At 40.9% G+C, this 22,887-nt stretch overlaps 1 non-coding gene and 2 pseudogenes across 1 annotated transcript; 2 read left to right on the forward strand and 1 right to left on the reverse strand.

Moving 5' to 3' along the window:
* Positions 1-11,485: 11,485 nt before the first annotated feature.
* LOC131349543 (U5 spliceosomal RNA) lies at positions 11,486-11,618 on the reverse strand (annotated as a pseudogene).
* A 736-nt stretch (positions 11,619-12,354) lies between these two features.
* On the forward strand, positions 12,355-12,464 carry LOC131349541 (U5 spliceosomal RNA). Its single transcript, XR_009204090.1, has one exon. It is a non-coding gene; the product is annotated as a U5 spliceosomal RNA (small nuclear RNA).
* Positions 12,465-15,444: 2,980 nt separating this feature from the next.
* Positions 15,445-15,586, forward strand: LOC131349544 (U5 spliceosomal RNA; annotated as a pseudogene).
* The last annotated feature ends 7,301 nt before the right edge of the window (positions 15,587-22,887 follow it).

A 22,887-nucleotide genomic window follows, 5' to 3' on the forward strand; every position in this document is an offset into this window, starting at 1 on the left:
AGGCAGGAAACGAGCCAGTTCGATGAAAAATCTTGAAAGTTGACTTTGTTAAGTGAATTTTCTAGGAGTATCACTTTTTCCATGTATCTCATGAATTTTTGCACTTTGATGAAAAAAATCATATTTCCTATCAAATTCATATTATTTATGACTTTCCATTGTTTCTTATGAAATTTGGCATTTTAAAGTAAACAATCACGTTTCATATCATAGTCGACCCCAAACATGTGACAAAACTCAATGAAAACTACCCCGTTCAGCTGCACACATTCGTTTGTCTGAAAAACCGCTTTCCCTTGCTCGTAGAGCGCTGAGACTTGTGGAATCGCTTTTTCAGCGCCAGAGAAGCACAATGCAGAGAGCTCACTGCGCCGAGGCAGGAAACGAGCCAGTTCGATGAAAAATCTTGAAAGTTGACTTTGTTAAGTGAATTTTCTAGGAGTATCACTTTTTCCATGTATCTCATGAATTTTTGCACTTTGATGAAAAAAATCATATTTCCTATCAAATTCATATTATTTATGACTTTCCATTGTTTCTTATGAAATTTGGCATTTTAAAGTAAACAATCACGTTTCATATCATAGTCGACCCCAAACATGTGACAAAACTCAATGAAAACTACCCCGTTCAGCTGCACACATTCGTTTGTCTGAAAAACCGCTTTCCCTTGCTCGTAGAGCGCTGAGACTTGTGGAATCGCTTTTTCAGCGCCAGAGAAGCACAATGCAGAGAGCTCACTGCGCCGAGGCAGGAAACGAGCCAGTTCGATGAAAAATATTGAAAGTTGACTATGTTAAGTGATTTTTCATGGAGTATGACTTTTTCCATGTTTCTTATGAATTTTTACACTTTGATGAAAAAAATCATATTTCATATCAAAATTCATATTTTTTATGACTTTCCATTGTTTCTTATGAATTTTGGCATTTTAAAGTAAACAATCACGTTTCATATCATAGTCGACTTCAAACATGTGAAAAAAGTCAATGAAAACTGCCCCGTTCAGCTGCACACATTCGTTTGTCTGAAAAACCGCTTTCCCTTGCTCGTAGAGCGCTGAGACTTGCGGAATCGCATTTTCAGCGCCAGAGAAGCACAATGCAGAGAGCACACTGCGCCGAGGCAGGAAACGAGCCAGTTCGATGAAAAATCTTGAAAGTTGACTTTGTTAAGTGATTTTTCATGGAGTATGACTTTTTCTATGTTTCTTATGAATTTTTACACTTTGATGAAAAAAATCATATTTCATTTCAAAATTCATATTATTTATGACTTTCCATTGTTTCTTATGAATTTTGGCATTTTAAAGTAAACAATCACGTTTCATATCATAGTCGACTTCAAACATGTGAAAAAAGTCAATGAAAACTGCCCCGTTCAGCTGCACACATTCGTTTGTCTGAAAAACCGCTTTCCCTTGCTCGTAGAGCGCTGAGACTTGCGGAATCGCATTTTCAGCGCCAGAGAAGCACAATGCAGAGAGCACACTGCGCCGAGGCAGGAAACGAGCCAGTTCGATGAAAAATCTTGAAAGTTGACTATGTTAAGTGATTTTTCATGGAGTATCACTTTTTCCATGTTTCTTATGAATTTTTACACTTTGATGAAAAAAATCATATTTCATTTCAAAATATATTTTTTTTATGACTTTCCATTGATTCTTATGAATTTTGGCATTTTAAAAACAATCACGTTTCATATCATAGTCGACTTCGAACATGTGAAAAAAGTCAAAGAAAACTGCCCAGTACAGCTGCAAACATGCCTTTGTCTGAAAAACCGCTTTCCCTTGCTCGTAGAGCGCTGAGACTTGCGGAATCGCTTTTTCAGCGCCAGAGAAGCACAATGCAGAGAGTACACTGCGCCGAGGCAGGAAACGAGCCAGTTCGATGAAAAATATTGAAAGTTGACTATGTTAAGTGATTTTTCATGGAGTATCACTTTTTCCATGTTTCTTATGAATTTTTACACTTTGATGAAAAAAATCATATTTCATTTCAAAATATATATTTTTTATGACTTTCCATTGATTCTTATGAATTTTGGCATTTTAAAGTAAACAATCACGTTTCATCTCATAGTCGACTTCAAACATGTGAAAAAAGTCAAAGAAAACTGCCCCGTACAGCTGCAAAAAAGCCTTTGTCTGAAAAACCGCTTTCCCTTGCTCGTAGAGCGCTGAGACTTGCGGAATCGCATTTTCAGCGCCAGAGAAGCACAATGCAGAGAGCACACTGCGCCGAGGCAGGAAACGAGCCAGTTCGATGAAAAATCTTGAAAGTTGACTTTGTTAAGTGAATTTTCTAGGAGTATCACTTTTTCCATGTATCTCATGAATTTTTGCACTTTGATGAAAAAAAATCATATTTCCTATCAATATTCATATTATTTATGACTTTCCATTGTTTCTTATGAATTTTGGCATTTTAAAGTAAACAATCACGTTTCATATCATAGTCGACTTCAAACATGTGAAAAAAGTCAAAGAAAACTGCCCCGTAAAGCTGCAAACATGCCTTTTTCTGAAAAACCGCTTTCCCTTGCTCGTAGAGCGCTGAGAATTGCGGAATCGCATTTTCAGCGCCAGAGAAGCACAATGCAGAGAGCACACTGCGCCGAGGCAGGAAACGAGCCAGTTCGATGAAAAATATTGAAAGTTGACTATGTTAAGTGATTTTTCATGGAGTATCACTTTTTCCATGTTTCTTATGAATTTTTACACTTTGATGAAAAAAAATCATATTTCATATCAAAATACATATTTTTTATGACTTTCCATTGTTTCTTATGAATTTTGGCACTTTAAAGTAAACAATCACGTTTCATATCATAGTCGACTTCAAACATGTGAAAAAAGTCAAAGAAAACTGCCCCGTACAGCTGCAAAAAAGCCTTTGTCTGAAAAACCGCTTTCCCTTGCTCGTAGAGCGCTGAGACTTGCGGAATCGCATTTTCAGCGCCAGAGAAGCACAATGCAGAGAGCACACTGCGCCGAGGCAGGAAACGAGCCAGTTCGATGAAAAATCTTGAAAGTTGACTTTGTTAAGTGAATTTTCTAGGAGTATCACTTTTTCCATGTATCTCATGAATTTTTGCACTTTGATGAAAAAAAATCATATTTCCTATCAATATTCATATTATTTATGACTTTCCATTGTTTCTTATGAATTTTGGCATTTTAAAGTAAACAATCACGTTTCATATCATAGTCGACTTCAAACATGTGAAAAAAGTCAAAGAAAACTGCCCCGTAAAGCTGCAAACATGCCTTTTTCTGAAAAACCGCTTTCCCTTGCTCGTAGAGCGCTGAGAATTGCGGAATCGCATTTTCAGCGCCAGAGAAGCACAATGCAGAGAGCACACTGCGCCGAGTCAGGAAACGAGCCAGTTCGATGAAAAATCTTGAAAGTTGACTTTGTTAATTGATTTTTCATGGAGTATGACTTTTTCCATGTTTCTTATGAATTTTTACACTTTGATGAAAAAAATCATATTTCATATCAAAATTCATATTTTTTATGACTTTCCATTGTTTCTTATGAATTTTGGCATTTTAAAGTAAACAATCACGTTTCATATCATAGTCGACTTCAAACATGTGAAAAAAGTCAATGAAAACTGCCCCGTTCAGCTGCACACATTCGTTTGTCTGAAAAACCGCTTTCCCTTGCTCGTAGAGCGCTGAGACTTGCGGAATCGCATTTTCAGCGCCAGAGAAGCACAATGCAGAGAGCACACTGCGCCGAGGCAGGAAACGAGCCAGTTCGATGAAAAATCTTGAAAGTTGACTTTGTTAAGTGATTTTTCATGGAGTATGACTTTTTCTATGTTTCTTATGAATTTTTACACTTTGATGAAAAAAATCATATTTCATTTCAAAATTCATATTGTTTATGACTTTCCATTGTTTCTTATGAATTTTGGCATTTTAAAGTAAACAATCACGTTTCATATCATAGTCGACTTCAAACATGTGAAAAAAGTCAAAGAAAACAGCCCCGTACAGCTGCAAACATGCCTTTGTCTGAAAAACCGCTTTCCCTTGCTCGTAGAGCGCTGAGACTTGCGGAATCGCTTATTCAGCGCCAGAGAAGCACAATGCAGAGAGCACACTGCGCCGAGGCAGGAAACGAGCCAGTTCGATGAAAAATATTGAAAGTTGACTATGTTAAGTGATTTTTCATGGAGTATCACTTTTTCCATGTTTCTTATGAATTTTTACACTTTGATGAAAAAAATCATATTTCATTTCAAAATATATATTTTTTATGACTTTCCATTGATTCTTATGAATTTTGGCATTTTAAAGTAAACAATCACGTTTCATATCATAGTCGACTTCAAACTTGTGAAAAAAGTCAAAGAAAACTGCCCCGTTCAGCTGCACACATTCGTTTGTCTGAAAAACCGCTTTCCCTTGCTCGTCGAGCGCTGAGACTTGCGGAATCGCATTTTCAGCGCCAGAGAAGCACAATGCAGAGGGCACACTGCGCCGAGGCAGGAAACAAGCCAGTTCGATGAAAAATCTTGAAAGTTGACTTTGTTAAGTGAATTTTCAAGGAGTATCACTTTTTGCATGTTTCTTATGTATTTTTACACTTTGATGAAAAAAATCATATTTCATTTCAAAATATATATTTTTTATGACTTTCCATTGTTTCTTATGAAATTTGGCATTTTAAAGTAAACAATCACGTTTCATATCATAGTCGACTTCAAACATGTGAAAAAGTCAAAGAAAACTGCCCCGTACAGCTGCAAACATGCCTTTGTCCGAAAAACCGCTTTCCCTTGCTCGTAGAGCGCTGAGCCTTGCGGAATCGCATTTTCAGCGCCAGAGAAGCACAATGCAGAGAGCACACTGCGCCGAGGCAGGAAACGAGCCAGTTCGATGAAAAATCTTGAAAGTTGACTTTGTTAATTGAATTTTCAAGGAGTATGACTTTTTCCATGTTTCTTATGAATTTTTACACTTTTATAAAAAAAATCATATTTAACATCAAAATTCATATTTTTTATGACTTTCCATTGTTTCTTGTGAATTTTGGCATTTCAAAGTAAACAATCACGTTTCATATCATAGTCGACTTCAAACATGTGACATAACTCAAAGAAAACTGCCCCGTTCAGCTGCACACATTCGTTTGTCTGAAAAACCGCTTTCCCTTGCTCGTAGAGCGCTGAGACTTGCGGAATCGGATTTTCAGCGCCAGAGAAGCACAATGCAGAGAGCACACTGCGCCGAGGCAGGAAACGAGCCAGTTCGATGAAAAATCTTGAAAGTTGACTTTGTTAAGTGAATTTTCAAGGAGCATCACTTTTTCCATGTATCTCATGAATTTTTGCACTTTGATGAAAAAAATCATATTTCCTATCAAAATTCATATTATTTATGACTTTCCATTGTTTCTTATGAATTTTGGCATTTTAAAGTAAACAATCACATTTCATATCATAGTCGACCCCAAACATGTGACAAAACTCAATGAAAACTACCCCGTTCAGCTGCACACATTCGTTTGTCTGAAAAACCGCTTTCCCTTGCTCGTAGAGCGCTGAGACTTGCGGAATCGCTTTTTCAGCGCCAGAGAAGCACAATGCAGAGAGCACACTGCGCCGAGGCAGGAAACGAGCCAGTTCGATGAAAAGTATTGAAAGTTGACTATGTTAAGTGATTTTTCATGGAGTATCACTTTTTCCATGTTTCTTATGAATTTTTACACTTTGATGAAAAAAATCATATTTCATATCAAAATATATATTTTTCATGACTTTCCATTGTTTCTTATGAATTTTGGCATTTTAAAGTAAACAATCACGTTTCATATCATAGTCGACTTCAAACTTGTGAAAAAAGTCAAAGAAAACTGCCCCGTTCAGCTGCACACATTCGTTTGTCTGAAAAACCGCTTTCCCTTGCTCGTAGAGCGCTGAGACTTGCGGAATCGCATTTTCAGCGCCAGAGAAGCACAATGCAGAGAGCACACTGCGCCGAGGCAGGAAACGAGCCAGTTCGATGAAAAATCTTGAAAGTTGACTTTGTTAAGTGATTTTTCATGGTGTATCACTTTTTCCATGTTTCTTATGAATTTTTACACTTTGATGAAAAAAAATCATATTTCATTTCAAAATATATATTTTTTATGACTTTCCATTGATTCTTATGAATTTTGGCATATTAAAGTAAACAATCACGTTTCATATCATAGTCGACTTCAAACATGTGACAAAATTCAAAGAAAACTGCCCCGTTCAGCTGCACACATTCGTTTGTCTGAAAATCCGCTTTCCCTTGCTCGTAGAGCGCTGAGACTTGCGGAATCGCATTTTCAGCGCCAGAGAAGCACAATGCAGAGAGCACACTGCGCCGAGGCAGGAAACGAGCCAGTTCGATGAAAAATATTGAAAGTTGACTATGTTAAGTGATTTTTCATGGAGTATCACTTTTTCCATGTTTCTTATGAATTTTTACACTTTGATGAAAAAAATCATATTTAACATCAAAATTCATATTTTTTATGACTTTCCATTGTTTCTTCTGAATTTTGGCATTTTAAAGTAAACAATCACGTTTCATATCATAGTCGACCCCAAACAAGTGACATAACTCAAAGAAAACTGCCCCGTTCAGCTGCACACATTCGTTTGTCTGAAAAACCGCTTTCCCTTGCTCGTAGAGCGCTGAGACTTGCGGAATCGGATTTTCAGCGCCAGAGAAGCACAATGCAGAGAGCACACTGCGCCGAGGCAGGAAACGAGCCAGTTCGATGAAAAATCTTGAAAGTTGACTTTGTTAAGTGAATTTTCAAGGAGCATCACTTTTTCCATGTATCTCATGAATTTTTGCACTTTGATGAAAAAAATCATATTTCCTATCAAAATTCATATTATTTATGACTTTCCATTGTTTCTTATGAATTTTGGCATTTTAAAGTAAACAATCACATTTCATATCATAGTCGACCCAAAACATGTGACAAAACTCAATGAAAACTACCCCGTTCAGCTGCACACATTCGTTTGTCTGAAAAACCGCTTTCCCTTGCTCGTAGAGCGCTGAGACTTGCGGAATCGCATTTTCAGCGCCAGAGAAGCACAATGCAGAGAGCACAGTGCGCCGAGGCAGGAAACGAGCCAGTTCGATGAAAAATATTGAAAGTTGACTATGTTGTGATTTTTCATGGAGTATCACTTTTTCCATGTTTCTTATGAATTTTTGCACTTTGATGAAAAAAATCATTTTTCCTATCAAAATTCATATTATTTATGACTTTCCATTGTTTCTTATGAATTTTGGCATTTTAAAGTAAACAATCACGTTTCATATCATAGTCGACTTCAAACATGTGAAAAAAGTCAAAGAAAACTGCCCCGTACAGCTGCAAACATGCCTTTGTCTGAAAAACCGCTTTCCCTTGCTCGTAGAGCGCTGAGACTTGCTGAATCGCATTTTCAGCGCCAGAGAAGCACAATGCAGAGAGGACACTGCTCCGAGGCAGGAAACGAGCTAGTTCGATGAAAAAATCTTGAAGGTTGACTTTGTTAAGCGAATTATCATGGAGTATCACTTTTTCCATGTTTCTTATGAATTTTTGCACTTTGATGAAAAAAATCATATTTCATATCAAAATTCATATTTTTTTGACTTTCCATTGTTTCTTATGAATTTTGGCATTTTAAAGTAAACAATCACGTTTCATATCATAGTCGACTTCAAACATGTGAAAAAAGTCAAAGAAAACTGCCCCGTTCAGCTGCACACATTCGTTTGTCTGAAAAACCGCTTTCCCTTGCTCGTAGAGCGCTGAGACTTGCGGAATCGCATTTTCAGCGCCAGAGAAGCACAATGCAGAGAGCACACTGCGCCGAGGCAGGAAACGAGCCAGTTCGATGAAAAATATTGAAAGTTGACTATGTTAAGTGATTTTTCATGGAGTATCACTTTTTCCATGTTTCTTATGAATTTTTACACTTTGATGAAAAAAATCATATTTCATATCAAAATTCATATTATTTATGACTTTCCATTGTTTCTTATGAATTTTGGCATTTTAAAGTAAACAATCACGTTTCATATCATAGTCGACCCTAAACATGTGACAAAACTCAATGAAAACTGCCCCGTTCAGCTGCACACATTCGTTTGTCTGAAAAACCGCTTTCCCTTGCTCGTAGAGCGCTGAGACTTGCGGAATCGCATTTTCAGCGCCAGAGAAGCACAATGCAGAGAGCACACTGCGCCGAGGCAGCAAACGAGCCAGTTCGATGAAAAATCTTGAAAGTTGACTTTGTTAAGTGATTTTTCATGGAGTATGACTTTTTCCATGTTTCTTATGAATTTTTACACTTTGATGAAAAAAATCATATTTCATATCAAAATTCATATTTTTTATGACTTTCCATTGTTTTTTATGAATTTTGGCATTTTAAAGTAAACAATCACGTTTCATATCATAGTCGACTTCAAACATGTGAAAAAAGTCAAAGAAAACTGCCCCGTAAAGCTGCAAACATGCCTTTTTCTGAAAAACCGCTTTCCCTTGCTCGTAGAGCGCTGAGACTTGCGGAATCGCATTTTCAGCGCCAGAGATGCACAATGCAGAGAGCACACTGCGCCGAGGCAGGAAACGAGCCAGTTCGATGAAAAATATTGAAAGTTGACTATGTTAAGTGATTTTTCATGGAGTATCACTTTTTCCATGTTTCTCATGAATTTTTACACTTTGATGAAAAAAAATCATATTTCATATCAAAATACATATTTTTTATGACTTTCCATTGTTTCTTATGAATTTTGGCATTTTAAAGTAAACAATCACTTTCATATCATAGTCGACTTCAAACATGTGAAAAAAGTCAAAGAAAGCTGCCCCGTTCAGCTGCACACATTCGTTTGTCTGAAAAACCGCTTTCCCTTGCTCGTAGAGCGCTGAGACTTGCGGAATCGCATTTTCAGCGCCAGAGAAGCACAATGCAGAGAGCACACTGCGCCGAGGCAGGAAACGAGCCAGTTCGATGAAAAATCTTGAAAGTTGACTATGTTAAGTGATTTTTCATGGAGTATCACTTTTTCCATGTTTCTTATGAATTTTTACACTTTGATGAAAAAAATCATATTTCATTTCAAAATATATTTTTTTTATGACTTTCCATTGATTCTTATGAATTTTGGCATTTTAAAAACAATCACGTTTCATATCATAGTCGACTTCGAACATGTGAAAAAAGTCAAAGAAAACTGCCCAGTACAGCTGCAAACATGCCTTTGTCTGAAAAACCGCTTTCCCTTGCTCGTAGAGCGCTGAGACTTGCGGAATCGCATTTTCAGCGCCAGAGAAGCACAATGCAGAGAGCACACTGCGCCGAGGCAGGAAACGAGCCAGTTCGATGAAAAATCTTGAAAGTTGACTTTGTTAAGTGAATTTTCTAGGAGTATCACTTTTTCCATGTATCTCATGAATTTTTGCACTTTGATGAAAAAAAATCATATTTCCTATCAATATTCATATTATTTATGACTTTCCATTGTTTCTTATGAATTTTGGCATTTTAAAGTAAACAATCACGTTTCATATCATAGTCGACCTCAAACTTGTGAAAAAAGTCAAAGAAAACTGCTCTGTTCAGCTGCACACATTCGTTTGTCTGAAAAACCGCTTTCCCTTGCTCGTAGAGCGCTGAGACTTGCCGAATCGCATTTTCAGCGCCAGAGAAGCACAATGCAGAGAGCACACTGCGCCGAGGCAGGAAACGAGCCAGTTAGATGAAAAATCTTGAAAGTTGACTTTGTTAAGTGAATTTTCAAGGAGTATCACTTTTTCCATGTATCTCATGAATTTTTGCACTTTGATGAAAAAAATCATATTTCCTATCAATATTCATATTATTTATGACTTTCCATTGTTTCTTATGAATTTTGGCATTTTAAAGTAAACAATCACGTTTCATATCATAGTCGACCCCAAACATGTGACAAAACTCAATGAAAACTACCCCGTTCAGCTGCACACATTCGTTTGTCTGAAAAACCGCTTTCCCTTGCTCGTAGAGCGCTGAGACTTGCGGAATCGCATTTTCAGCGCCAGAGAAGCACAATGCAGAGAGCACACTGCGCCGAGGCAGGAAACGAGCCAGTTCGATGAAAAATCTTGAAAGTTGACTTTGTTAATTGAATTTTCAAGGAGTATCACTTTTTCCATGTTTCTTATGAATTTTTACACTTTGATAAAAAAAATCATATTTAACATCAAAATTCATATTTTTTTATGACTTTCCATTGTTTCTTGTGAATTTTGGCATTTTAAAGTAAACAATCACGTTTCATATCATAGTCGACTTCAAACATGTGACATAACTCAAAGAAAACTGCCCCGTTCAGCTGCACACATTCGTTTGTCTGAAAAACCGCTTTCCCTTGCTCGTAGAGCGCTGAGACTTGCGGAATCGCATTTTCAGCGCCAGAGAAGCACAATGCAGAGAGCACACTGCGCCGAGGCAGGAAACGAGCCAGTTCGATGAAAAATCTTGAAAGTTGACTTTGTTAAGTGATTTTTCATAGAGTATCACTTTTTCCATGTTTTTCATAAATTTTTACACTTTGATGAAAAAAATCATATTTAATATCAAAATTCATATTTTTTATGACTTTCCATTGTTTCTTGTGAATTTTGGCATTTTAAAGTAATCAATCACGTTTCATATCATAGTCGACCCCAAACATGTGACATAACTCAAAGAAAACTGCCCCGTTCAGCTGCACACATTCGTTTGTCTGAAAAACCGCTTTCCCTTGCTCGTAGAGCGCTGAGACTTGCGGAATCGCATTTACAGCGACAGAGAAGCACAATGCAGAGAGCACACTGCGCCGAGGCAGGAAACGAGCCAGTTCGATGAAAAATTTTGAAAGTTGTCTTTGTTAAGTGAATTTTCATGGAGTATCACTTTTTCCATGATTCATATGAATTTTTGCACTTTGATGAAAAAAATGATATTTCATATCAAAATTCATTTTTTTTATGACTTTCCATTGTTTCTTATGAACTTTGGCATTTTAAAGTAAACAATCACGTTTCATATCATAGTCGACCCCAAACATATGAAAAAAGTCAAAGAAAACTGCCCCGTACAGCTGCAAACATGCCTTTGTCTGAAAAACCGCTTTCCCTTGCTCGTAGAGCGCTGAGACTTGCGGAATCGCATTTTCAGCGCCAGAGAAGCACAATGCAGAGAGCACACTGCGCCGAGGCAGGAAACGAGCCAGTTCGATGAAAAATGATGTCCATTCTCCTTCTCAAACCCAGTCAAAGCCCAAAACCAGACCAGAGAACACTTGATCTTAGCAAAAATGCCAAGACGCAATAAACTTTTGTCTCCTCTGCTTAACGGACACCCTCAGGCCACACCTATACATGCATGCATAAAGTCACATAAGCAAATAAGACCCAACTCCTGGAAAATACCCATTCAACATTGAAGCATACACAGCTTTGTCAGAGGAAAGCACAGAAAAATACATCAAGCTCATTGATGTTCCTCTCCACGGAAATCTTCAATAAAAGGCAAAAGGGTTACACATGACTTAGGAGAAACCAGCACTGTGAAGAAAAAAAAAGCCAAGCAGCACCAGGAAACCCTTGTCGGAGAAAGACAATGCTCGATGAGGGTAAGGCCGGCCCCTTGGGTTGGATGAGTGGAGAAAGTGTGGAGAAAGGTTGACAAGCAACAACTGACAGTGGTGAGCAGATGGAGGTCAAGATAGGCTAGGGAACAGGGCGGGTTGAATGCAGACATAATTTAGTAAGTAAGTAAGTAAGTAAGTCAGTAAGTCAGTAAATCAATAATTCAGTAATTGATTTTCCTTCATTTTATATCAGTAAACGTTGCATCAAGCCTGGAAGTACTGCAATACCAGGCCGATCCATGAGCAAGTCCCTTTTCCGCCTCCCAGCTCTAAAAATCTGTTTAAAATAGAGAAGCGAGAAGCAATCCTATGTGTATTTTTGTGAGCTTTGCTCTGGCAAAGCTGTGTATGCTTCAATGTTAAATGGGTAGTTTCCAGTACTTGGGTCTTATTTGGTTATGTGACTTCATGCATGCCTGTATAGGTGTGGCCTGGGGCTGTCCGTTAAGCAGAAGACATAAAAGTTTATTTCTTCTTGGCCTTTTGGCTAAGTTCTCTGGTCTGGCTTTGGGCTGTGACTGTATTGTACTTAGTCTGGCTTTGAGAAGATGAGTGTGATGGAAAGGATATAAAAAAAAAAAGAAAAAAAAAAGGGGCCGGCCTTACCCTCATCGAGCATTGTGTTTCCCCGATAAGGGTTTCCTGGTGCTGCTTGCTTGTTTTTTTCTTTATAGCTCTGGTTTCTCTTAAGTCACATATACGTCTTTTGTATTTTACTAAAGATTTCTGTAGAGAGGTACATCAGTGAGTTTGAAGTATTTTTATGAGCTTTGGCAAAGCTGTGTCTGCTTCAATGTTAAATGGGTAGTTTCCAGGAGTTAGGTCTTATTTGCTTATATGATTTTATGCATCTTGTATAGGTGTGGCCTGAGGCTGTCCATTAAGCAGAGGAGATAAATGTTTATTGCTTCTTGGCCTTTTGGCTAAGATCAAGTATAGCCATGGAGAGAGGAGCTGAATGTCAGCCGGCTCGAGTGGTGCGGCTTCGTCATTCTGTTCGGGTGGAGCTCTGCAGAGATGCTGCGGAGGACGTGAAGACGCGATTTTGCTGGGATTGGATTTTGCTCCGGCTGCTCAGGCACTTTAGTGGATTGGCTCCCTCCAAGGTCCTTTGCCTGCAGGATTTTTGTTCTTCTGGGTTCCTGGACATCACTTTCGCTGCCTTCACTGACTGCTCTACCTTTTTCGACCGGTGCTCGCGGCTCAGGGAGGAGGAGGTGCTTCGTGGTCTTCGGCTGGTCCCGTTGTTCGCCATGGATGAGGTCCCCATCACTGTACACGTTTATAACCCCTTCGTGGCGGACGAGGTCATCAGAGCTTTCTTGGCACGGTACTGCTCTTCTGTCTCAGCAGGGGAGAAACTGCGAGGGCGCTTCGGCCTCTGGACCGGGAAGCGCAGGTTCCTCGTCAGGTTGAAGACGGACCCGGCTGCTCCAGGTGGCCTGGTCCACTCTCCAGGGAATTTTTCCATCGGTCCCAACCGGGGTTTCTTCCACTTCTCTGGCCAGCCGTTGTACTGCTAGAAGTGTGGGGCCCTTGGCCACGCAAAGGAGGTCTGCCCTGGACAGAGGTGCCGCATCTGTAGCTTGGAGGACCACCTCGCGGCCGACTGTGGTGCGCCAAAGGCCTGCAGTCTGTGTGGCAGCGAGGAGCACCTGTATCGCCAGTGCCTATCGAGAAAGGGGACTTATGCCAGTCTTTTTGCTGAGGAATTCCTGTCCTTAAGTGCCCGGGAAAAGGGGGAGCAGGAGGAAGCTGTGTTCACCGAAGGGGCAGCAGAGCCTGCGGCATCAAACGGGCCAGTGAGCGATGAGGTAGCAGGGCCATCTAACAAGGAGGTTCAGCTGACGCAGGCAGAAGGGGGCTCTTTGGACCTGACCCCGGGAGAGTCCCTGACAGCCGGCCAGGTAATCCCAGCCGTGGGGGCACCGTCGGGGGAGGAACAGGCTTCGAGGCCCAGTCTGGGGCTGGATGCTGGGCTGTTTGGAAGTTGGGCGGAGGCGACAGAAGGGGTAGCGGAAGCCTCGACCCTGGTGCAACCAGACTGGGCCTCAATGGAGTTCTCGGACGGCATGGAGGATGTGGGATCAGATCCAGACCAGGATATGGGGGAGGGCGGCAGTCTCTCCAGGACTGGAGCTACCACAGAGGCGGAGGGGGCGACGGAGGAGAGAAGAATAAAGAGGTCACGTCTGGAGAGAGGACGGGAGTTTGACCTCCTGACTGTAGGGGACATTATAGGTACAAGGGAGATTGAGGTCGAGGGAGCGCGGGCTGGACACACATTGGGGGAGGATTGTTTAGAGCGGGATGGAGGGACAAGGGAGGAGGAGGGGTGGACACAAGTTGTGGCAAGACGGGTCAGAACAGGGGTTGGCAGGGGTGGAGGGGGATAGTAATACCATTGAATAAGATGGGTAGTGGAAAATGGGGTGAGCGGCAGTTGGGGTGTGGGAAGGACTGTGGATTTTCGGGGGGTGGGGAGGGAGGGGGGGGAGAGGGAGGGAGGGGAGTGAAGGTTTGGCTGGTGAGGGTGGGTGGGTGGGTGGGTGGGTGGGTGGAGGGAAGTTTTTCTGGGAAAGGCTTGGTTTTGGGGAAAGTGCCTTGAGATTGTGTTGACTGGTTCGGATTCTTCTGTATTCTGTTGGATTTGAACATTTTGGTCTCCTGACATATTTGTGATAATTTTTTTTGTGAATTTAATTTTTGTATAAGGTGGTTTGTGTTATGACAAGAAATGTGACTGTGGGTCTGATTGTTTTATGTTTTATATTGATGTGTGGTAAGTGGGTGGGATTTAAGAGGGACGGACTGGTTTTGTTTTGCTGGATTTGATGTATCGTTTATTATTGTGTGGAACCGGTTCTAATAAAAAAAATAAAATAAAAAATAAATAAATCTTTTGTATTTTACTAAAGATTTCTGTGGAGAGGAACATCAATGAGTTTGATGTATTTTTATGAGATTTGCTTTGGCAAAGCTGTGTATGCTTCAATGTTAAATGGGTAGTTTCCAGGAGTTGGGTCTTATTTGCTTATATGGTTTTATGCATCTTGTATAGGTGTGGCCTGAGGCTGTCCATTAAGCAGAGGAGATAAATGTTTATTGCTTCTTGGCCTTTTGGCTAAGATCAAGTGTTTTCTAGTCTGGTTTTGGGCTTTGACTGGGTTTGAGAAGGAGAATAGATGGAATGGGGTTTGTGTAGGATTGCTTCTCAGGCTTTATAGCTAGGATCTATTGTCTTCACTGGTCTGGATTTTTGGCCTTGGTCTGGGTTCACGTTACAATCCTTAGTCTGGCCTTGAGAAAGTGAATGGTTAGGTATGGATATGGGTAGGATTTGGATTGGAAAAAAACAATCTGTTCTTCTTAGTGTAATATCTCACACGTCCTCTATATTAAATAAATATTTAGAGCTGGGAGCCGGATAAGGGGCTTGCCACGTGCATCGGCTTGGTATTGCAGTACATCCAGGCTTGGTGCACTGTTTTCTGATGTAAAATAAAGGACAAAAAATTATTAACTTACTGATTTACTGACTTACTTATTTACTTACTTACTCATCAAATTATTTCTGCATTCAACCCGCCCTGTTCCCTAGCCTATCTTTGCCTCCTTCTGCTCACCACTGTCAGTTGTTGCTCGTCAACCTTTCCCCACCCTTTTTCCACTCAACCAACCAAGGGGCGGGCCTTGCCCTCATCGAGCATTGTGTTTCTCTGACAAGGGTTCCCTGGTGCTGCTCAGCTTTTATTTCTTTATAGCTCTGGGTTTTCTTCAGTCACGCATAAATCTTTTGCCTTTTGTTAAATATTTCCGTGGAGAGGAACACAGGTGTGGCCTGAGGCTGTCTGTTAAGCAGAGGAGATAAAAGTTTATTGCTTCTTGGCCTTTTAGCTAAGATCACGTGTTCTCTGGTCTGATTTTGGGCTTTGACTGGGTTTCAAAAGGAGAATAGATGGAATGGGGTTTGTGTAGGATCGCTTCTCAGGCTTTTGAGCTAGGATCTATTGTGTTCACTGGTCTGGCTTTTTGGCCTTGGTCTGGGTTCACATTACAATCCTTAGTCTGGCCTTGAGAAGGCTAAAAATAGGAAAATTCATGTTTTTTATGACATTCCTATGTGTCTCATGAATTTTGGCATTTTAAAGTACACAATCACATTTCATATCATAGTTGACCCCAAACGTGAAAGAAGTCAAAGAAAACTGCCCCATTCAGCTGTAGATATACGTTTGCCTGAAAAAACGCTTTCCCTTGCTCGTAGAGCGCTGAGACTTGCGGAATCGCATTTTCAGCGCAAGAGAAGCACAATGCAGAGATAACACGGTGCTGAGGCAGGAAACAAGCCAGTTCGATGAAAAATGATGAAAGTTGACTTTGTTAAATGAATTTTCATGGAATATCACTGTTTCCATGTTAATTATGAATTTTTGCACTTTGATGAAAAAAATCATATTTCATATCAAAATTCATATTTTGTATCACTTTCCTATGTTTCTCATGAATTTTGGCATTTTAAAGTAAACAATCACATTTCATATCATAGTTGACCTCATACATGTGAAAAAAGTTAAAGAAAACTGTCCCATTCAGCTGCAAATATGCGTATGCCTAATAAACCGCTTTCCCTTGCTCGTAGAGCACTGCTGTATTTTCCTGTTGAGTGTTGAGGCAACTAATCATTGTAGAGTGGTAGACACCAACTGACAGATGCAGGGAACACACATCAGCGCTAGAAGTCTGATCACTATTATGGCCTGCAGTCTATGCACCATCCAGTATCACCAGCCTCTCCAAAAGACAGTGAACCAACTGAACCATGAATTGTCCGCTTTTGGAGGGGGTCTAATCCAGCTTCATTTATTAAAATTTGCATTCATTCTTTGAACTCTGTGTATAATGATAATCTGACTCCTGTTAATAATTCATATAAGTATAATCTGATGCTGATCACAATTTAGAGGATTGACTATTCTTAATTTAAATACTCCTTATGTGGTTGAGCACCTCTGTAACATTAGCAGACACATCTGGAATGTCAAAACAACACGAGATGTCAAGCATCTTGCACACTACTTCTTTCTTTGCCGTGAGCATATCTAACACTAGGCAATTTTTGTATGACTGCACTCCGAAGCTGTGTAAGTTCATCAGTGATCATTGTAGTCAATGTTTCAGTATTATTCACCAGGGTCAGAACCATATAGGCTAATCCATTGATTTTATTTAGGGCTACTGTATTCCTATTCCTCCTCCTAGAAATACTGACCATCCTATATTTTCTGACGGGCTAGTCCACGGATCGTCTAATATGTATCCGTTATATTTGAATACTGCTCTCTTCTGTCTAGTATTGTTCTCATAATCAGGTATATACACTGATGTTCCAGTAGTGAGTAACACTGGGTAGAAGCAACCTCTCCAGCCCTTCATAGGTAGTCGGTAGAATCCTGTATTGCCACACACCCATATTGCAGCAGCTGATGAAGTGAGTCTTGTGAAAGAGCATGTGAAATTCACTTGGGTCCCGCCATGCAACTTCGCTGTGCAGTTGGCCGGCTCCATGTTGGTGCAGTTACCTTGCTTTGCTGAAAACTCGTTGTTGTCCAGAACATACACGTTCAGCTTGCACCACGACATGCCCACGTTTGTTTTTCCCGAGTCTCTGCATACACAAGTATCAGCCTGCTCTTTTGTCACTCTGAACACTAGGTGTGTAGGATACTTTGGTTGCTTTTCAGTGCAATTTGCTCTGTTGAAACTTACATTCCCGCTAGTCAGAAGGCTTTTCCCCATCATAACTACGTTACTGATACTAGCCGGGAGTTTGCAGGACGTCAACACCTGTTCTATCACGCTTGTAGTTATAGGAACAGTTTTGAACATCTGATGAACTTGAAGACAAAGCCAGCATGACTTATTGATTTGAAGTTCTTCATGTTGCATAAGGGCTAAAGCACAGGCGTAATTGTCTTCACACTTAGTCAGAGTGAGTTCTGTTCGTTTCTGCAGATCAGTGGCGTTAGACCCCTTAATGGTGGAAATCTGTTTGGTGAGATCATCTTCCAAATTAGCCTGGGCCAGAGCTGGTATGACTACAATTATTACCCTATCTATCACGGCTGGTTTAATCACTTCAATGTCCACCGTGTGTTCTTAGGAGTCAGTGCCTCTCTGCTCAGTAGCACACCAGAACTTGCCTCTGTTTAAAATAAATTTAACTGTTGGTCTGTTCTTACTCCAGGAGCAACCTCCTGGACGGTGACTCGTCAAAGATGTACTGGTACTACACCCCACTGTGAGCCACCCTTTTGACCCACATGGGTATTTGTAGAGATAATGAACCCATTCCCATATATTTCCCTTATTATCATACACTGTTGTGCAAGTCACTGTACATTAGCACATTAGAACTATGGCTGTGCGTAGAATGGACCAACCAGAGACTAACATACAGCTAACAGTTCCTTCTGTTAGCTCTATGTTAGTCTCTGGTTTGGTCCATTTTACGCACAGCCATAGTGCTAATGTAAGGGATAATGTCAACCCTTTCATCTTTGCTCTACTGTGCTCTACTCTACTTTGATTTTCTCACTTCAGTAGAGGTGCACTCTTGTCTTCTCTTGAGGAAATGGGTTTACACATGCTACACCACTTGGGGTGTCCAAACAGTGTGCACAGGAGTGATGTCTTTTCGAGGTTCACCTTTTTGTGTCTCAGATGATTCCTATGAACAACACCAAACTTTAAGTGAACCTTCACCTTTCTTGACGTATATTGGTGCTCAGAGTGCAGGCACTGCCCTTACGCACTCGTCCCACCTCACCGAGGGTCTAGAACACTATCCATTAGGGTTGTCTTCCTAAGTGCGGGTGTTAGAGTATCTTAGGTGTATCTTTACTCTCCCCCTAGTTCCTGATCCGGCACTGGTACCCGCTTACAGTGGCTGGTGTGTATCCACGTTGCTCTCTCTGCTATCTTCACAGCGGTGGGTGTAGTCAGCAGAATCTGGAACGGTCCCAGCCAACACTTGGCCTTGCAATTCTTTCTCCTGAAGTCTTTCACTCCACTTGCCAGGCTTCAGGTGGTGGAGGGTGTCTGTGTGTGGTTTAGGAAGGGAGTCCTTCACCTGCCTGTGAATATCACAAAACACAGAAGACAAATTTATGCAATAGTTCAACATTTGATCTTCACATTCGCCGATACTGTGTCTCTGGCTTCCTGGAAAACCCACTCCTGTGGTTATTGGCCTGACAAAAAGAATGTCAAATGGACTCAGGTTAGCTCTCCGTCTTGCTTGTGCTCGCATGTACATCAACACTATTGGGAGGGCTTTGACCCATGACAAACCTGTCTCAGCGCAGCATTTTGCCAATTTATTTTTTAATATGCCATTCTCCCTTTCTACTGCTCCACTACTAGCTGGGTGATAGGCACAGTGCTGTTTTAGGTTGAATCCTAAGTATTCAATGACTTTCTGTAATGCCTGATTCACGAATGGGGTACCATTATGGGGTACTACCAATTCTCTCAGGAATTCCCCACCGTGGAATAATTTCAGTGAGTAGTGCTTTTGCTACTGCACTAGCATCCTGCTTAGATGTAGGAAAAGCCTCTACCCATTTAGAGAACATATCTACTATATCCCGACAATACTTCTTAACCTCGCTAGGTGTTAACTCAATAAAGTCCATTTGTAAGTGTTCAAATGGCCTTTGTGGTGGTGGATGTGTGCTCCGAGTATTCGGAATGCCTCTTCCAACATTGTTTGTTGTACATATGACACAGCGTTCACAAAGGTTTTGGAAGTAGTTAGTAAAGCCTATAACATGCCAGTGTTTCCTTATTTCTATCACCATCCCTCCTTTTGACACGTGGTCTTTACCATGTGTCAATTTAGCATAAAAAAGAAACAGTTTCTTCGGTAAACATGGTTTTCACACCTTGTTTTTGGACACATCCCAACTGCCTCCAGTGTTGTTTCTCCTCAGGATCACTCACACCATGTAATTCAGTGAGATTTAGAGTAGGAGCAGACAATATAGTCATGATATTTGTATTTCGTTTCTGTTCAGGTTGTTTGGCTTCTGCTTTTGCCGCTGCATCAGCTTTGGTGTTACCTGTGGAAATAGGATCATTACAACGCGTATGTGCTTCACATTTACATACTGCAATAGGTTTCGGAAGTAGGATTGCATCCAGGATGTCAGCTATCAGGTCATAGTGTGCAATAAGCTTGCCTGAGGAGGTCAGAAAACCCCTATGCTTCCATAATGTTCCAAAATCATGCGTGATGCCAAAGGCGTACCTGCTATCTGTGTAAATATTCACAGTCTTACCCTCTGCCAATTTGCAGGCCTCTATGAGGGTGGTGAGTTCCGCGCGTGTGCTGAGTAATGAGACAGAAGTTTACATGAAAGTAGAATTTCATTCTGTCACTACTGCAAACCCTATGCATTTTTGACCTGTTTCTGAGCCCCTCGATGCTGATCCATCCACAAATAGTTCCAGATCAGGGTTGATCCGCGGTATCTCCTGTAAATCAGGTCTTGGACTACAAACGTCATTAATCACACTCACACATTCATGAGGCTCTCCACCCTGCTCTGTGGGAAGAAGAGTGGCAGGGTTAAGAGCTATGCACAGTTTTACTGTGACATTCGGCATTTCTAAGAGTACAGTGTTATATCTGAACCATCGAGCGGCCGTCATGTGTGCTGTCTTTTGTTCTAAAAGCAGTTGTGACACTGCATGTGGTACCAACAATGCTAATTTGCTGTAGCCTACGATGTCTCGTGAGGCATTGACAGCTTTTTCTGTTGTAGCCACTGCTCTAAGACACATAGGAAGTCCTGCTGCTACCGGATCTAGCTTTGCCGAGAAGTAAGCCACTGGTCTCAGCCTACCCCCATGCGCTTGAAGTAAAACAGATGTCATGCACCCCCCTTTTTCATCCACAGTCTGTGTAAATGCTCTCATCGGGTCATGAATGCCCAATGTGGGTGTGGTCTGCAATGTCTGTTTCAGTCGTTGAAATGTACCTTTTGCAGTCTCAGTCCAAGTCACTTTTCTGTGTGCTTGCAGGCCTTGTCCATGAGCAATAGCGCTCAGTGGTGCCTCTAACACAGCATAATCGGGTATGAACATCCTACAGTATGAACACATACCCAAGAATGACATTAACTGTTTTTTAGTAACCGAATTTTCTGTATTGCTTCCACTCTACGCGACTCGAGTCTTTTACCTTCTGCAGAAATTAAATGTCCTAGGAACTTCACTACAAATTGCAGTTTTGACAGGCTTGCTATATGTCCTTCTTTAGTGAGGTGACAGAGCAATTTAATAGTGTCTTTTTCACACCACTCTTTAGTCGGTGTGGCCAAAAGAATGTGATCTACATACTGAAGCAACACAGATTTCTCAGTTAGCTGTTCTAGGTGACTCACAATAGCCCTGACATAAGCATGTGAAAGTATAGGCTTTTCCATTGAAGGAAAACGCAAACCAAAATTGACAATCTGGATCTACTGGTACGATAAAGAATACGTTAGCTATTTCGACAACAGAAAACCATGCACTGTCAACTGGAATTTGGGACAAGATAGTGTATGGGTTGGGAACATTAGGTGCTCATTGGATCACAGCATCATTGACCACTTTCAAATCTTGTACGAATCTCCACTCATCCAGCTCTTATTTTCCTTACTGGGAAGAGTAGTGTTTGCACAGGAGATGTCTCACATGGCACAATAACTCCAGATATTAATAGAGAATTAAACACCGGTGTTATTCCTGCTATAGCTTATGGTTTTAGGGGATATTGAGCCCTCTTTGGCCTATAATCTGATTTTGGTGTAATGATCACTGGAGGGCAATTTTCAATCAGACCTACATCATATTTTCAACTCACCCACAATTCCTTGGGCACTTTTCGTAGTCATACATCTGAAGATTCCAATTTGGGTAGGGCTAAATCGGTTTTGTACCATGGGTTGGGATCTATCCCGTCATCAGGAAGGATCACCATGCCTCTCTCAGCTCTAGCCAGCCAATTTAGTGCTATGCTATATGCATTTAATTTTGGGCTGTAAAGAACAGCTGGCTGCTCAGTTGGTTTCCAGTCATGACTTTGGGTAGCCTGTAACATCCATTCTCCCAAAGATTCCCACTCGTCATTGATGAATTTGGCTAGAGAGAGATGTGGAGATCCATGACTTATTTGGAATGGGTTTGGATGACCAGCTCAAACTGAAAACTCTACAGCACATTCTGTGTTCATTCCATATCACACGCTTCAATATCAATATGTCTGGCTTATCTAACTTCCTGTACCATTCTGTCTCATAACTCTCATGTGGTTTGTGTCTGTATGTGCGCAGTACAGTGCAGCGCTTTCGGTATCATGTAGTCTGTGTGACAAAAGGAGGTGAGAGTTTTTGCTTTCTCTACTAGAAAGTGTGTGACATCAGTGAGACAGGAATTACTCAGTTTCCATTCATACACATAGAGCAGGGGTCTGTTATCATATTTTACACAGCAGGAGTTATCTCCCCATTCTATCCTAAGGCCTAGAGATGGGCTGATCAAATTTAAATTTAGTTTGCACATCAAATCTCAACCCAACAGATTTATTTGGCAACACTCAGAAATTAAAAAAGAGAATTCAAATTGTTTCTGTGTAGTTACTATCACACATTTTAAGGGCACAGAGAATGTCTCAATTACTGACATCCCCAATGCTCCTGTAGTACACAGAGAGCGATTGCTCATTCTAGGTGAAATAGAAAATTCACACAATCGTGTCATGCCCTGCTCCTAAGTCAACTAGAAACTGTATCAGTATTTGCTCAACAAGTAAGGTAATCACGGGCATTTTCTTAAATTCCGGTTCATGATATTTAGCATAAGTTTCATTCATAGGTGAAATAGCAACCTCTGATACTTTGCTAGACACTGGTTTAGTGACAGGTGGAAATGGAATGGTTAGCTTAAGCTTTTCTTCATTGCATTGCACAAAAAGATCAGACCTTACCCTTCCTTGGCTGCTCACCCGTCCCTGACCCAACCAAACCTCATGCTTCGATGTTTGCTTCTTCCCCGCAATGTCTCTTCGGACAGTCTCATATCCAGTGGTCTGTTTTTCCACACAGGAAACATCCACTCTGGAATCCAGGCTTGCCCCGTCCTCAACCTCTACCTCT

The sequence above is a fragment of the Hemibagrus wyckioides genome, linkage group LG29 (assembly GCF_019097595.1).
Source record: "Hemibagrus wyckioides isolate EC202008001 linkage group LG29, SWU_Hwy_1.0, whole genome shotgun sequence".
Classification (NCBI taxonomy): domain Eukaryota; kingdom Metazoa; phylum Chordata; class Actinopteri; order Siluriformes; family Bagridae; genus Hemibagrus; species Hemibagrus wyckioides.